This window comes from Gymnogyps californianus, chromosome Z (assembly GCF_018139145.2).
Source record: "Gymnogyps californianus isolate 813 chromosome Z, ASM1813914v2, whole genome shotgun sequence".
In the NCBI taxonomy this organism is placed as follows: Eukaryota; Metazoa; Chordata; class Aves; order Accipitriformes; family Cathartidae; genus Gymnogyps; species Gymnogyps californianus.
Window position 1 is genome coordinate 11,524,271 of NC_059500.1, and position 14,906 is coordinate 11,539,176.

Sequence of the window (14,906 nt, forward strand, 5' to 3'; positions counted from 1 at the left end):
GCGTTTGCAGCAGGTTTGGCAGACGGGAGGGCTCTGGCCACAGCTGCTGGACTTGCCTGGCACGTGCCACCACCAGACCCCTCAGCACTTGTGGTGGGACAGGCAGCGAGGAGGGGCAGGGAGAGACACGCAGCCTCTTTGCTCCTGTCCAGACTCACGTTGCAACCACACATCCAAGCACAGCCTGGTGCAAGTCCCTCGATGCATCCCTCGTCGGTGGTGCTTCCTCTGCTTGGTCACCCGCACTCCGCTAGGGTGGTTTGGAGAGCCATCCATCCACTTTGTGTTCACAGCAAACATGAAACTGCTAGCTTTTCTGAACCCCCAGTAAAAACTGCACAGCAGAAATACAGAAAATGGCACTGGAAGTCCAAATTTGAGAAGCAGCTACTGGACATTGTATGGAATTCTTGTTACAGGATACAGTAAAAATATCTGGTTTAAATGGTTGCTAGCCAGATTGACTTTAACAGAAATGCAATTTCTGTTAAAAAAAAAAAAAAGTAATTTGTAGTCTTCATAGCTCATTCTTTATAAATATTTTTCCCGTGACCAAATGTAGAATAAAGACATACGAATAAATATCTTTATGCATATTGTAACCACGGGAACTTATCTAGAAACAGCAGGCAAAAATATTCATATAGTCATTTTCAGTAGGCTTTGAGTCTGACGTAAATTTTAAGAGATTTTTTTTTTGCAGGTCCTCAGCTATGCAAGAACACTAAATGCAGTCAGAGGTGTTCAAAGGCAATTTTCAGTATAGTCTCTTCCTAACACTATGGGTACCTGAGGTCCAAACTAGACACAAGGTTATTTAGAATAGCCCTGAGACAGCTCTAAGTCTCATTCGTTTGTACCCAGAAATTTAAATATCAGAGACAGCCAGAAAATCATTAAATTTTGGCAGTCTACTCCTATGACATTCTTTTCCATCAACAGAAGAAGCTTTTCTCCCTGCCTTGTATCAAGGAGTTGCAAAGCAAGAAGATTTGAGCAGAGAATTCAAGCCCAAACTGGACCTCAGAAAAAGGTTGCTGAGCATTGTCGTCAGTCCGAAGAGAAACACTCTTGTTTTCATTTTAGACCAGTACTGCAAATAAGAGCTGTGTGAGTCCAGTAACTATGTGGAAGGACAACAAAAAAGAATCATTGACAGTCAAACATAAAGCTATGGTCTTGAAAACCAGATGACAGAAATCTAGGAGGAAATTGAGAAATAAAACAAGCAGGTGTGGTCAATGAATATTAGCAGGGGGAATGGATTTTGTCAAAACTGAAAGTAATGGCACTTTTCCCAGAAATTATTTAAATCTATCTACCAGAACTGAAATGAGCAGTGGCACCATCAAATGGAGACTACACTTTACAAAATGTGAATGCCACCTTGATCGTTTCAAAGAATCAAGGTGTGAAATTAGCTAAGGGCTCCAAGAATGGTTCCTAACACAACAGATGTGCACTCATGCTTGTTAATAATGGGGTTTCCATGAGATGACTGCCAAATGGTAGCACTTCACATCTAGCTGCCAGCTCCACACCCACAAATCGGCCTGCTACATGTCTAAGTGCTACCATCCACTGAGCTTCAAACCCGCATGGGTCAGTGGGCTGATGTGTGAGTGGTACCATCTGCATCCACTAAAGTGTTGCAGGAGCAAAACAATTGAGAAATTAATGATACAAATAAGCTAGACACAAGTAATTTATTAACCCTGTATCTGCAACCACATGTCTCCCTCTTGAAAAGTAACCCCTTCCTCACCAGTGTGGCCTCTTGGATCCACAGCTGCCAGGACACTTGCAGATACTGGAAGGTCTGCAAGCACTTGGGATGTAAAGAAACAAAGGAAAATATAGAAAATCCAAGAAGCTGACTGATGGTTAATACATGTGTACAATCTGTACATGAAAATAAAGGAGAAAAAACCCACAAACCGGTGGATATAGCCTTCTCATAGACCATCTCTTTTTGGGGCTAGGATTTCATGTCACCAGCATCTTTGCCAATTGGATCTGATGATCATATTCCTTTTTTTTTCAATTTCCTTAGTGCTCGCAGAAATGGCTATCAAATGAAATTACTTTGTAATTACATAGCAGGCTCATAAACTGTCCATAATGATAGTCTGTTATCCATTGCTTTCATAAGCATAGAGGTAACTTTGTCATGTCACTATGCCCCGTTCAAGTACTTCACCCACAGTTGTTTGTACTTAGTTCATTGTCGTATGAAAAATGAGATTTCATTGCCGTGATCTTGGGGACTTCTATTAAATTAGACTCCCTGGTCACCTTGCACTTTACAATGGCAGGAACTATTGTAGGTGAAACATGGTATTTTGCTCCACAGAACATTACATTCTTTCTGGGGTTACTAATCGCCAGACACGAGAGTCCAGCAGACCTGCAAGTCCTGCTCATGGGCATACAATCCAAAACCACTCATCCTTTTCTCAAGGACAGTGGGAGCAGAAGCAGGCTACCCTATATATGTGCCTGATGGGATTACATAAAACCTGATGGGCTTAGTTCAGGAGCCTTCCTCTGCCTGGATGAAGAAGAGTGAGAACAGGGCAGCAAATGAGCTGTAGCTGACGACCAGTTTGGGGAAGCGACATCCTGATGTGCCTGGGAGGTACATGGGGTGCCAGGGGTGTTGGCATTCCCAGGTCCCTGCTCCAGGGGTTGTGGGGGGGGATTAGCAGGGGGAGTGCACAGCTGTGCTGTCCACTCCCGCACATCTGGGCAAGGAGATGTGAAGGGCCCTGCACTCACTTCTTTGAAGCGAACTCAAATTAAAAACATGTAGCAGGCTGTGCCACTTTTCCCCTGAGAGGACGGAGGTCAGAAGAAAACAGGGGGGAGAGGAAAGTAAAAGGAGAGAGGGGAAGGTTTTCTCTGTTGACCCTCGTCCCTCTCCTTCTTGGTTTTCAATGCTTTTTCCTCAATTTCTGAGAAGGGTGTATTAAAAAAGTGGAAGGAAAACAAGGACAAAGATGAAAAGCAGATTTTTCTTTTGTTTTTGAAAAGTTAAGAGAAATGAAACGTTACATTGTCTTTTTCTAAAATGGGAAAAAGGAATGTTTTCCTGAATTTGAAGTGCTTTCATACAACAAAGAGTTTTGGCAAAGCTGCATTTCTCAAAGATGCTTTCAGACAAAAAATATTCATAAGCTTTAATAGTAATCCAGACTTTCAACACCTATAGCTAACAGTCTCTCCCATGTGAGCTGTGGCAAGGGGGACGAGCAGGGGAATTATGAATAAGCTGGACTCAGAGATGGACACCTTGCAAAACGTGCTCCCCATTGCACAATTTGCAACAACATGCTTGAATCAGAGAGGACACTGTGGGAGAGGGATGCTGATCTGTGGGCTGGGTACCAAGTCTGTTTCTCTGGCGTGTAGCCACATGTGCAGCTGCACGACCTGACAGCAGCAGCATCTCCCTGAAACCAGAAGCACACTGCACCTCTGTCCTCTCCTCTCTGCTGTGGAGGTAGGGTCATTCGGTAATTATTGGCTGCTCTACATGCAACAGAGGAGCAGGAACAGGTCCTGATTGTTTCTTTTCTTCTAGCTGTGGATAAAGCCTGCACTCTAGTGGATTGTCTCTAAAGGAAAGTGTAATCTATTTATTGATTTGTGGGATATAAAGACTGGATTTCCAGAAATTCTGGGCTCTGGTCTAGCTCCACCTCTTGAGGACTGTGGGGACAGCAAAGTCAAGCAGACAAGTGCTTCATAAAGTCTTACCCCCACCCCAACCCCAGGTTCTCCAGAGAACCTCAGAGATTTTGGTTGTTCTAGTGTCCCAGGCTGTGCATGGGGAACAGATTAGGTGTAGATAGCTGTCCATATTTACACACAAGAAGACAGTTTTTCATTGATTACTTGGCTAAGAAGGCTCAGGAGTATAATTCATTCTAGCAGAAATATTACACATAATAGACTAGCTCTTTGGCTATCCTTGTTATGAATAGCTCCTCTCAAGTTCAGGGAGTCTGTCTGATAAAAAACAGATGAGGATCTGGTCCACCATGCTCGTTGAAACATACTCCTGATTAGACCCAGGCAAATCACTTATACTAAAATATTTGTTCGACATTTGCAATTTGCTTGTTATGCAGTTTGAAGTCTCCTTCTGGCAAATTTCCACGCTAAAGTAGCAAGGCTCACTCTTTAAGGGTCTGGTTTGAAACCAAGCATGTCAATGTAACTCTTTCTGTTGACTCCACAAGGCTTTGGAGCAAGTTCTAAGCCCCTCGTTCATGGAGGGTTCATGCCTATACTTAATGGTAAACATGTTATGTTTAAAAAGCACTGAGGATACTAGGAAGTAAACATACTCTTTGCTTTAGGCTTGTCTCTAAGTCCTTTGCCAAATCTGAGCTTAAAATATTTACTAATACAATGGGGAGCTGGAGACAGTCAAAGTGAATTTGTTTTAAAATCTGAATACTTGAGGAACCTTTGTTATACTGTGTCCTCAGCTCTTACTGCTGCCTAAAACCACAATGTCAGGCATGAATAATGGGGTCCAAGAGCTAAGTGTTGTACTATTAAGTATCTTAAGAAATGTTTCCCTGTGTACACTTCATTTCCATTAAAAAGTTGGCAGGAACAATACTGCTTCCATAGTGTACAGGTCTCACTGGCAGAGGTAACCCCAATTCCATCTTCCAACGGTTCAACCCTGGCACAAGTAAAAGGCATTCTCAAAAACCAGTATCCTGTTTGTTTGTTAGTTTGTTTGAGTGTATGCAATCACATACTTTCCCTCTGTGCATGATGGGAACAGTTAGATGACTGCTTCTCTCCCCCAGCAGCTTTAAAGCCTGTCACCCATCCTCAGCTGAATAGAGGGTGTCTCTCCATTCCTGCAGGTTTGATGAAAAGAGACAGCATGTAGAAGCAAAAAAGCTCTACTCATTGCCTCTTTAAGGGAAAAGGAGCAACCCAGTTTACCCCCTTCCCCCTGCCCCTCAGACGAAGGGGAGTCATCAGCGAACAGTTGTTCTGAGCATCCACACGCCTAGAAAAACTAAGCAGAGGCCATGTTTTATTTGTCAAGGGTTCTTTGTCACCTGGAGTCTCATGTGTCTAACAAGGCTTATGCTTAGATTTAGGCTTCCCTGCGGACAGGTCATGCAAAATACCTGTCTTCCATGTAGATGTTAGTATTTCATACAGCATGAGCTGCACAGTAGTTCTGACAGGATTTAGGCAAAAAGTCAAACTATGCAAAACAGGAATTGCCTGAAAGGGAGGCTACTGGAGATTAGCTCCAGTGCTTATGAGCTACTTCACATTGCCTCAGTAGATTCTGCACTTGATAACAGCAGAAGGTTAAAACTTGAGACAAGTTGGACATGACTGGAAATACAAATATTAAAAATGAGGTCAACATGAGTTGCTGGAGATCATGCCACACAAAGTGTGCTTCTTCACCAACTGGGCTTTCCCTTATGGCACTCAAGATTTTGAAACTGTTCTTATTTGGAAGCTCTCTGCTGATACAGTAGCAAGTGTCAAATTCTTCCAAGCTCCAGGACTCAATGGCTACAGAAAATTTACATTTGAGATGTCCCCATCTTGCTTTATGATATATAAGCAACTGGACTGTGGCAACTCTAATAATTAGGATGACCAGAGGCTTTTGTATTTAAATTTGACAGATCTCTGCCAACAGTGACACTACCAAAACTATAGTACCTACTGCTGAAAAAGGGACATTGTAGCAGAAATGTAAATGAAGGCAGTGTTTAACAGATGAGATGCTGCACTGACTACTTATGTTATCCTCAGACTAAATACAGCAGCCTGTCTTTCTTAATGATCTGGATTCTTCTATTTAACAGAATTTGAATGTTCGTTTGTTGTTGTAACCTGACCTCTCCAGTATTAATTTTCTTTCAGCTCTGCGGAGCTATGGAGAACCTCAGAATTGTGCTGCTGACAAGCGCTACCGTGGTCACTGTGGGGAGCCAGGAATTCAAGGAGCAAAGTCAATGTAATCTGCTTGTATCTGGCTCCATGCAATTTCCAGTTGCTTTATGCAAAGCCAGTCATTGTTTGCCATCCATCAACTACAAAAACAGGACTGAGAGGCACAGGCAGGTCAGTATCCCAAACAAGACGGACTGTGTTTTAAATTAGAATGGTTGAGCTCATTATCAGTCATGCTCCAGGTTCTCACTCAACTGATAACAGAATCAGCCACCACTATACATTTTCTCAAACTTTGAATGACTGCCAGCCCCCATCAAGTAAATGTAACTGTTTAAGCAACTCTCTAAGACTTTTTCCGCCTTATTAATGTTTCCTATCCTTGATCACTTGGCTCAAAACAGGTAATTAGAGATAATTTTTCCAAAGCTGGAAATATTCCTTTTCCTCTTCCTTCCATTCCTTGCTGCCAAATAACTCCAGCCGATGTTAAATGGCTTGCACATGGTGTACGTGGGCTCTTTAAAATACATTGCCAAGCTGCAGGTAGACTTCAGGTATGTGGGCCAACTCGCCTTTTATCTTCATTCCTCTAATGTTGTGACACGGTTTGATAACGCCATAAACTCTGGGACCTTCCACTGGGTAACGACTCCCCATCAGAAACCAGCAAGTTTTCCAGTGCCATTCTCGAGGATACGTCATCGGACCTACGGTGTCTTCAAAGAGGGAATATGCCTCCCAGCCCTCTTGGAGGCTGGATGCCTGCCAGCTTTGGAGATCGGCCGGTATTATTGTTGAGCAGAAGAAGCACCAGGGTGCTGGCCCCTGACAACATGAGGCTGGCACATCTCGTGCAGTAATCGACAGCAGATGGGGACACGCTGCGGCGGGCCCTTTGTGAGGCTGTCTAGAAGCTCTGCTCCAGCGCGCGGCAAGGTTTGAGCAAGGCAGGGCTGAGCGCTGCGTGCTAGGACTCCAAACACAGGGGCGAGCGGTGGAGGAGGGTATGTCTGCTCTCATATCACTTCTGTTCGCACCGTCTCTTCCTTACAGACAGGCCATAGGCGCCACTAGGGAATACATTACTTTCAGACGGGTATTTTCTGAAAATTAACAGAGACAAGTTCATGTATAATTCTGAACAGAGCCAAAACTTTTCAAAAATTCTTACTTTTGCAAAAATTATGTGCAACGACTTTCTCCTCCGCTTTCATAAACAAAAGAAAAATGAAACGCCTGACAAACCTTATTTTCAGTGTAAACCAGTACAATTTCTGATTTGGGTATTTCAGTTTTACAACAAAACTTCAGACGGTTTTTTTTTAGAAACAAAACCAGAAAGAATTCCATTTCATTCAACAGCTGTTTTCTCTCAAGGAAAATTATCAGAAGTTTGCAGTCAGCTTGTGGTGTTGGTGGATGATACTATTCAGAAAACTAATGATGTGGATTAGGAGTCCTTATTGATATAATTCCTTATAATTCTGCCCAAAATATCAGGTGAAACCATCTCTGCAGCATATTATGGGAGAGTTTGCTGATCTCTAACCAATGCATTTTGTCTTATTTGCATGCAGGCTTTAAACACCACAGGGTAGTCTCTCCCCACCCATGCAAACAATACAGTGAGGATCTTACGTTGGCTGAGACTCTAAATATTTCTATAATATATTATAAAATGCTGTTATAATACAAATAAGTGCTTTTCAACACGGGGAAAGCTTCCATGCAGCTGGAAGTAGATGTGCTGCTCCAGTTGGAGGCTAGCTCCAAGCAATCCTGTCTGATGAGGTGGGAATGCCCATGAGGGATGTTTCCTGGACCCTGGGCTTACAACATGAGGACCAGCTACTAATTTCCCCGAACACAAGCTCATGGTTCCAACGCAGCAGAAGGGGAGGACTGGAAATGGTGTTTCGGCATTTGTGACCTTTAACCTGCTTTTTGTCAGGTTTGCAATTTATTATACAGGCTATACAAACACACCATCACCAGTCTTCTGACTGTTGTTCCAGCTCTCAAAATGCTTGTTTTAAGTACAGAATAATTTCCCATCAATCTTGCTTTCTCAGCAAATCTGGTCTCATTCTCAAAGCTGATTTTTTCCTTCCTGGAGGGAAGAAACCCCTTCCTAAAGAGCTACCATAAAACCTATGCATGAGTAGCATGCCACTTCTGTCTTTAAATGTAGGGGACTTTTCTTAGTCAGGACTTAGCTGTCTTGTGGGTCTTCCCGGGTAGCAGTGACTCCTGCAAACATGCAGTGGAGAGCAGGCTGTCTCTGGCAAACTGCCAAGTGGAGACTTCACAGGTACACATGAGAAAATAAAGCAAAACTCTAGAGATATTAAAGAATTTTATAGGACATGAAGAAAGTGGTGAGTCCTGATGCTGTGGTGAAGCAAAATCCCTGTTCTTCGAGTGAGAAGAGGACACGTGCTTGGGCTCAGTGCTGAGCTCCCAAATGATGCCCATGCCAGTGGTCTGCAGGCAGGGGCTTAAACTCTCAGGACAAAGGGATGGGAGGAGAAGATTAAAAAGATGCGACTGTTGCTATGACCATACCTTTTTCTCCTGATACTGCTGGTCTCCTGTCCAGGAAGAAATGCCCAGTAAAGTTACATACAAGTTACATACTTAGAAGAATTGTTTATTGGTTACAGTCAGGGCCAACTGGAGAAAATCAGCAGCTCCCTAAAACAGCCCTTTACTTCCTCTGACTGCTCTCTCTGAGCTGCACACAAGCCACAATTTGCAGTGGAGGGGGGAGGAGGAGGAAGAGATAATCAGAAGCACATGTAGGTATTAACTACAGATTTGCTGAACCTTTTTGTAGGCAGTGGTTCAGGGAGGCTGCCTGGCTAGCGGGGAGAGATGAGAAAAATAGTTCAGTATCGCTGAAGCTTAAGGACTTGACCTCTTCCCCCCCCGCCCAGCAGCGTGGTACAATTTGCTACCAGGGCAGCGGCAAAACCCAGCACCAGCCCTGGTCTGTGGCTTGGCGCGGGGCACTGCTGAGGGAATGCCATATCATTCGGTTTTGGTGAAGAAGCCGGCTCTGCTGATTGCTTCGCAACAGTCTTGCAGGGTAGTTTCCTACCCCAGCCTAATACGATATTTAGACTGGATTTACACTTCTCTTTGTCTCACCACCCGCACAAAGCAGGCAAGGGTGCCTCTCTGTGAGAGATCAAGAGAGTTAGTCAGAGGATGGCAACTGGGTCGAAGATCCTTCCCTCCCTTTGCTTTTAATTCTTATTTAGAAGTAAAATCCCTGGACAGGGAATGTCTACCACCTTGTGCTGGCACAGAGCTTAACACAGCATGGCCTGGGTTTCCACTGGGGAAATGCAGTTTACACCTACGGTATAAACAATCATTGAAAATTTCTCCTCCTTTTACTTCCAGAGTCAAGCAAAGGCAAGGCAAGTCTTTCCTCTCCCAGCCCTGCTAATGAGAAAACACTTGGACAGCCACTGGTGACTGCCAATGGGAATGCTAAACACATCTTTCAGGAGAGGTATTTGGTGACTTTCTTCACCAGTAGGTATTTGGATACCAGTCTGCTAGGTATTTTGATACTGGTCCATCTGCTAAAGGAATATTTCTCCCAATTCCCTTGGTTTTTAATGTAGAACATCTGTGTCTTCTTTCCTGAAATAGTTTATCTTTTTTTTTTCTTAAATTGATGAATGAAATATCTGCTTTGTTCTTGAGTTTGCTTTGCTGCTGTCCAAAAGCTTTACAGACACCTTAGCACACGTACAGCAAATAATCCCAGACTCTCACACACACAAACACACACGCAGGCCCATGCACACAAAATCATTACAATTCATTTTATCTGAACAGAGTGTCTCATCTTGGACTTCAGTTTCAACCAAATGACCCGATGAACTGTAGATTACCTGAGTCAGACAGCTTGTCTGACTGACTGCAAATAATTTTCCTGTTACTGAGAATGCCCTTGGGCCTCTGCATCTTCTCATAGAATAAAACTGTTTCCATCTGCATGAAAATGTTGATTTTTGACAGATTTCTCCTTTGCACATCGTTTAAAGAAGACCGGTGAATATTTAAAGCATCCTGCATTCCTCATCTAGCAGTAGTATACTTCTAAAAGGGTCAAGTTGAAAAGTCCTGGTAAAAATCTGTAATTACAAAAAAATCATCTTATGTACTTTCCTCTGCTAAACTGAAGCCTGAGGCCAACAGCAAGGTTCAATGGAAAATAGTCCTCTGCTGATTTGTTAAGGCTTTGGGGCATGCTTTGAGATGTTCTCTTAGCTGGTATTACAGGGGATATGAGATTGCCCATGAAAACAACAGGGAAAATGAGAGGCAGCTCAGCTGTGTGCTTCTTTTATTCTCCTCTGGCTGACCCATCTAACGTCGGGAACTATGCTGGAGTACTCAAGAAATGCAGGATTAAACCAAATGAACTAACAAGTGCTTTCCTTTTAACTAAAGGAACAATCCTTCTTGCCTCTTCTCAACCCTACCCAATCCTTGAGGATGAAGTCCTAATCATTAAATGAAGAGGTTTTCTTCTCTGTGTTAGCCTTTGTTTTTTACCTCCACAGGCAAATGTTACAACCACTCCGCAGAATGAAATATCACACATCCTAGAAACATAAATAACTTTCATATTTGTAAGTCCTGATAAGAAGTACCGTAAATGAAATTTTAACAAGATAAGCAGTGTTTTGCTTTCCATTAATCCTTGAAGCACCTCCCTCTGGGATAGCTTTGGAATTGAAAATGCATTACTGCACATCTCATTAATACCACATGCTTTCCCTCAGTAAAAAGGGCTTCTGTCCTACAAGCCTTTTGGCACAGGGATCCAAGCTGGGCAGCTGTAGTAAAAGCAGCCCACGAGTTTCCTTATATCTGCCCTTGATAGCAACCCTGAAAGGCACTGAGAGACAGATATTGCAGCATCAGGTTGGGCACATCAGGAGATAGTTTTGTTTCATGGGTTCACACATGACCAAATATTGTTCACTGGAGAAGATAATTATAAATAATTAGAACTGGTTTAATAGTAGAACCACTTGCTACAAAAGACAGTTCAGAAATTAATAGATTTTGAAGGTCAAACAGGACCACATGATCTTCTTCATTGGCTTTCAACATAATATCAACCATAGAGCTTGATGGACACTAACAGTAGACTAATAATTTGTTTTTGAGAAAAATAATATTTTCCAGGATTAAACCTATCTTGAAGACATACAAAAGGTATCATCACACCAGTCTTCATTATTCTTGCCTTCATTACACCCTGGTAACCAAGTGCTTTATTTCTAAGTTTATTAAATTTTAGCTTGCCATACTACGTAGTCCCCATCTATAATTCACCAGTGCCTATGCAGATCCTGAAAAAAACAGAGGAGATGCAAGAGGTTCCATAGACATTGAAATTAGCAGGGGCATTCAAACTGCTGTGTGGAGGAGTTACATGGCCCATTTCATAATTTCCTGCACTAGTTTGGAATGGGTCCTGCAGACACACAGCTGGGCTGTATTTCAATAATTAAAGGAGCGGGGCATGATTAACCTTTACTGGCTCAGAAACTGACTCACAGAGGAACCAGCTGCTTGCCTCTGAAAGCAATAGCTTTGCACACCAGAGTGCCGTGGGCATGAGGGTAAGTGTGCATCAACTCGTGTTTTGTCCCGGCGGCCAGAAGATGCTCAGCAGGTTTCTGTCAGAAAAGTTCTCCTGAAGTCAATGCCACATTTGACCCTGCACTGCCATGTCTATTTTAAAATAAAAAGAGGTTCTAGGGCACAACAAAACCTTTTTTCCTAAACCTAAGCTACCTGGACTTTTCCATACAGACTTATTGCTATTTGACTAATGTTAACCTAAAGGGAGCATCATACACTGCATAGCAAAATGCTTACTCCAGCATTATGTCAAGTTCTCAGCACCAAACTTCCTAATTGCTAAGTATTTCCTGGCAGATTCAAATAACCAGAAAGGTGGGCATTTGTAAAGCACATTTTAGGCAAGGCATCCCATAGGCAGAGCAGATTTGCAACATAGAAGCAGGACAGTGGACTAGTTCCTGCCAGACACATTTGTTGAGACTCAGAACAAACTGCCTGCTGAATTCAGTAGAGTTTTCTGAGGCCTTACATCAAGTTCAAGCACTCTGAATGGCAGGAAAGCATCCTTCAGATTTTCCACTTTCAAGCGTTCTTGTCAGATGTTGCTATTTCTGTCATTCCTTACGCAGTTTGTAAACCACAAGAAACAAATACTCAAGGAAGCATTGATGATTTGGCTAGAAGTGGTGAAGTTTAGCCCACATGTTTATAAGTATTTTCCAAATTTTTCATATTTTTCAATGGAGAACAGCTTAAAATTTGTGTATCCAAACCTATAGAGAGGCAGGCAATTCAGTAATATATCGTTGCCAATTTATTGAAGAAAAGTTATTAAACTCCACTAAGGTTAAGGATTTATACTTGGAAAGCAGAGTAGGTTTCTTGCAACCTCATGCACTTCCACTCTTTCCATCTCTCCTCAGCACAGATTCTGACCCAGCTTGGAAGCTGGTTATAAATCAAACCTACAGCTGCTTCATGTATCACATGATGCCTCGAAAAACTGGAACAAAGTGGTACTAATTGTGCTTCTCCTTTTGTGAAGAGCATCAGCAGAGATAATTTTGTCATCTAAAACATCTTGATTGCTATAACAAAGAGTTGAAAAATCTGGATTAGGTTTTTGAGCATTCAAGAGAAGGTTTCAAAAGAATAATTTCAGGTTCAGTTCCAATGAGTTAGAAAGGTTATGAAGCAAGCTTATCTATCTCAAACTCCTAGAAACAAACAAAAACGACCTACAACACCTTTTTTCAGAGTATGATAGAATTCACATTTGTAAATATAACCTGTAGATATTTATATGGCTGAAAAAAGTATCCACATATAGGACCTGAAATGACAACAAAACAATCTTGTATATGACTTATTGAGAGTAAGTTTATCAAGACTTGACCACCGTTGATGAAAGGTTTGCTTATGCATGTAAATAGAAAAACAAATAAAAAAAATTTACCAAAACAACTGCTTCGCCACAGGAAAAATGTGTTATGATGCTAAGTCTATGCTTGCTGCCCAGTGCTGTGCAAATCTCTTGTAATGTCACTCTGATGATTTGTGTGTCTAAATACTTTGCAAGGGTTGCACTTCTTTCTTTTGGTTTTCTGACAACGGAGTCCAATAAAACACTCACATGGAAGCTGAATAAGAAAACTATGTTACTGGAAAGTCACACTTGCAAATTTGAAAATAAATGTGCCCGTCAATACAGAAGGAAAATTTCCAAAGCAGGATCTTATTCACTGCTTTGTATAGTATAATTCGTCTTTTTATTGCCTAGGATGTTAATTAGATAACTTTGTGTAGATGCATCAAATTCAGCTATTGGTAGCTCTGGGTTTTTTTTTTTTACTTTTATCACTGATAATTTGCAAACTTTAAAGTAAACTAACATAGCTATGCATGCCTTGCACCAGAAAATACAAAAACCCAAACAGATGAAAACCCAAAGCCTGATGTACGGCCCACAGTTTATTTGTAAAGATCAAGAGCTACAAAAGTCTGTTCCCTTACTCAGAGAAGGGCCTCTCTGAGAGTGGGCAATGCCTGATGTGGCTTAGACAGGGGAAGTGTGTGCATGCCAAGGACCCTGAAGTCACTGCTTACTTCAAAGCTGTAACTTGAGCTTCCCCAGTGACTTCGCAATAAATCAAATAAACCAGGCTGAGGGAGCACGGGAGGCAGGGCAGGCAAGTGAAAGAGATGGGGAAAAAGAAAGTGCTGTGACAGTGAAATGTCCAGGAGACAAAGCTGTCCTGCTATGGGTGCCCAGTCAACAAATGTGAAATTATAGCTGTTGGCTTGAATGGTGCTTGCTTTCTTCATTCAAAGGATTGAACTGCGGCATCCCCAAATACAGGTAACACTCACAGAGCTTAGGAGTAATATGAGCCATGCTGTGTAAACTTCCTCACGCACGATTTCTTCCCAGTCACACAGTCCTGAGAGTCTTATTTTTTTAAGTCATGCAGGCAGATGCCACACAGAGACTAGCAGGTAACTTTTTATCAGTGACATTCATCTCAGCCTAGGTCTCCAGAAGTCCAACAACAGAAATGCACAGTGGAGGAGAGATTGACCGAGCTATGTGAGTTTTGAAGACCATGGACCTCTCTTATTTAAGACCAGATCTTGGAGCCCTACTCACCTAGAAGTGGAGCACTGGACTTGGATTTATGGATGATTGTTGCGAAATAAGATAGTATACAAACTTACACTGTGTCTGTAGCTTCATGTTAGCCATCTGTGAGGATGCTCTTACCCTTCAATAAGCATGAGAAGAAAAGTATCTTACCCTTGACTGAAGAAAGTCTAAGCTTACATAAACTGCAGAATAAGAGCAGTTGCTCAATGACAACTGAGGCCAAAACTTCTGTTCAAACTACTTCGAAGTTTTTTTGTTCAAACTTACTTGCAGGTAATCAAATGCTCCAGGAAGATTCCTTATTTTGTTGTACTGAATAGAGTTTGTTGAATAATCTAAGGCAGGTACTTACATGGCATATAAAAGCACATATCAATTGTTTAACGTATTTTGCCTCTGAAACTTCCTGTGATGTTGACAACCGGTATTATCACCATTTTATTCATCAGGTATGACACTGGTGTAGGAGGCACAGAAGAATCCTGGATCCACTGAAGTTAAAGGATGCTTTTGACCCAAGGAGAAGTTAACAAGTTCCTTGAAGCAATGCAGGAAGCTAGAGGGGTAAGAGTGATTACAACAGCTTTGCTCCCAAAGTAAGCTGTTGCCTTATCCACTGGGTATATTTTCATCTCTACAATTGTACTTAAAAGTACATTTGTAAAATCCATCTCATGACACCATACAG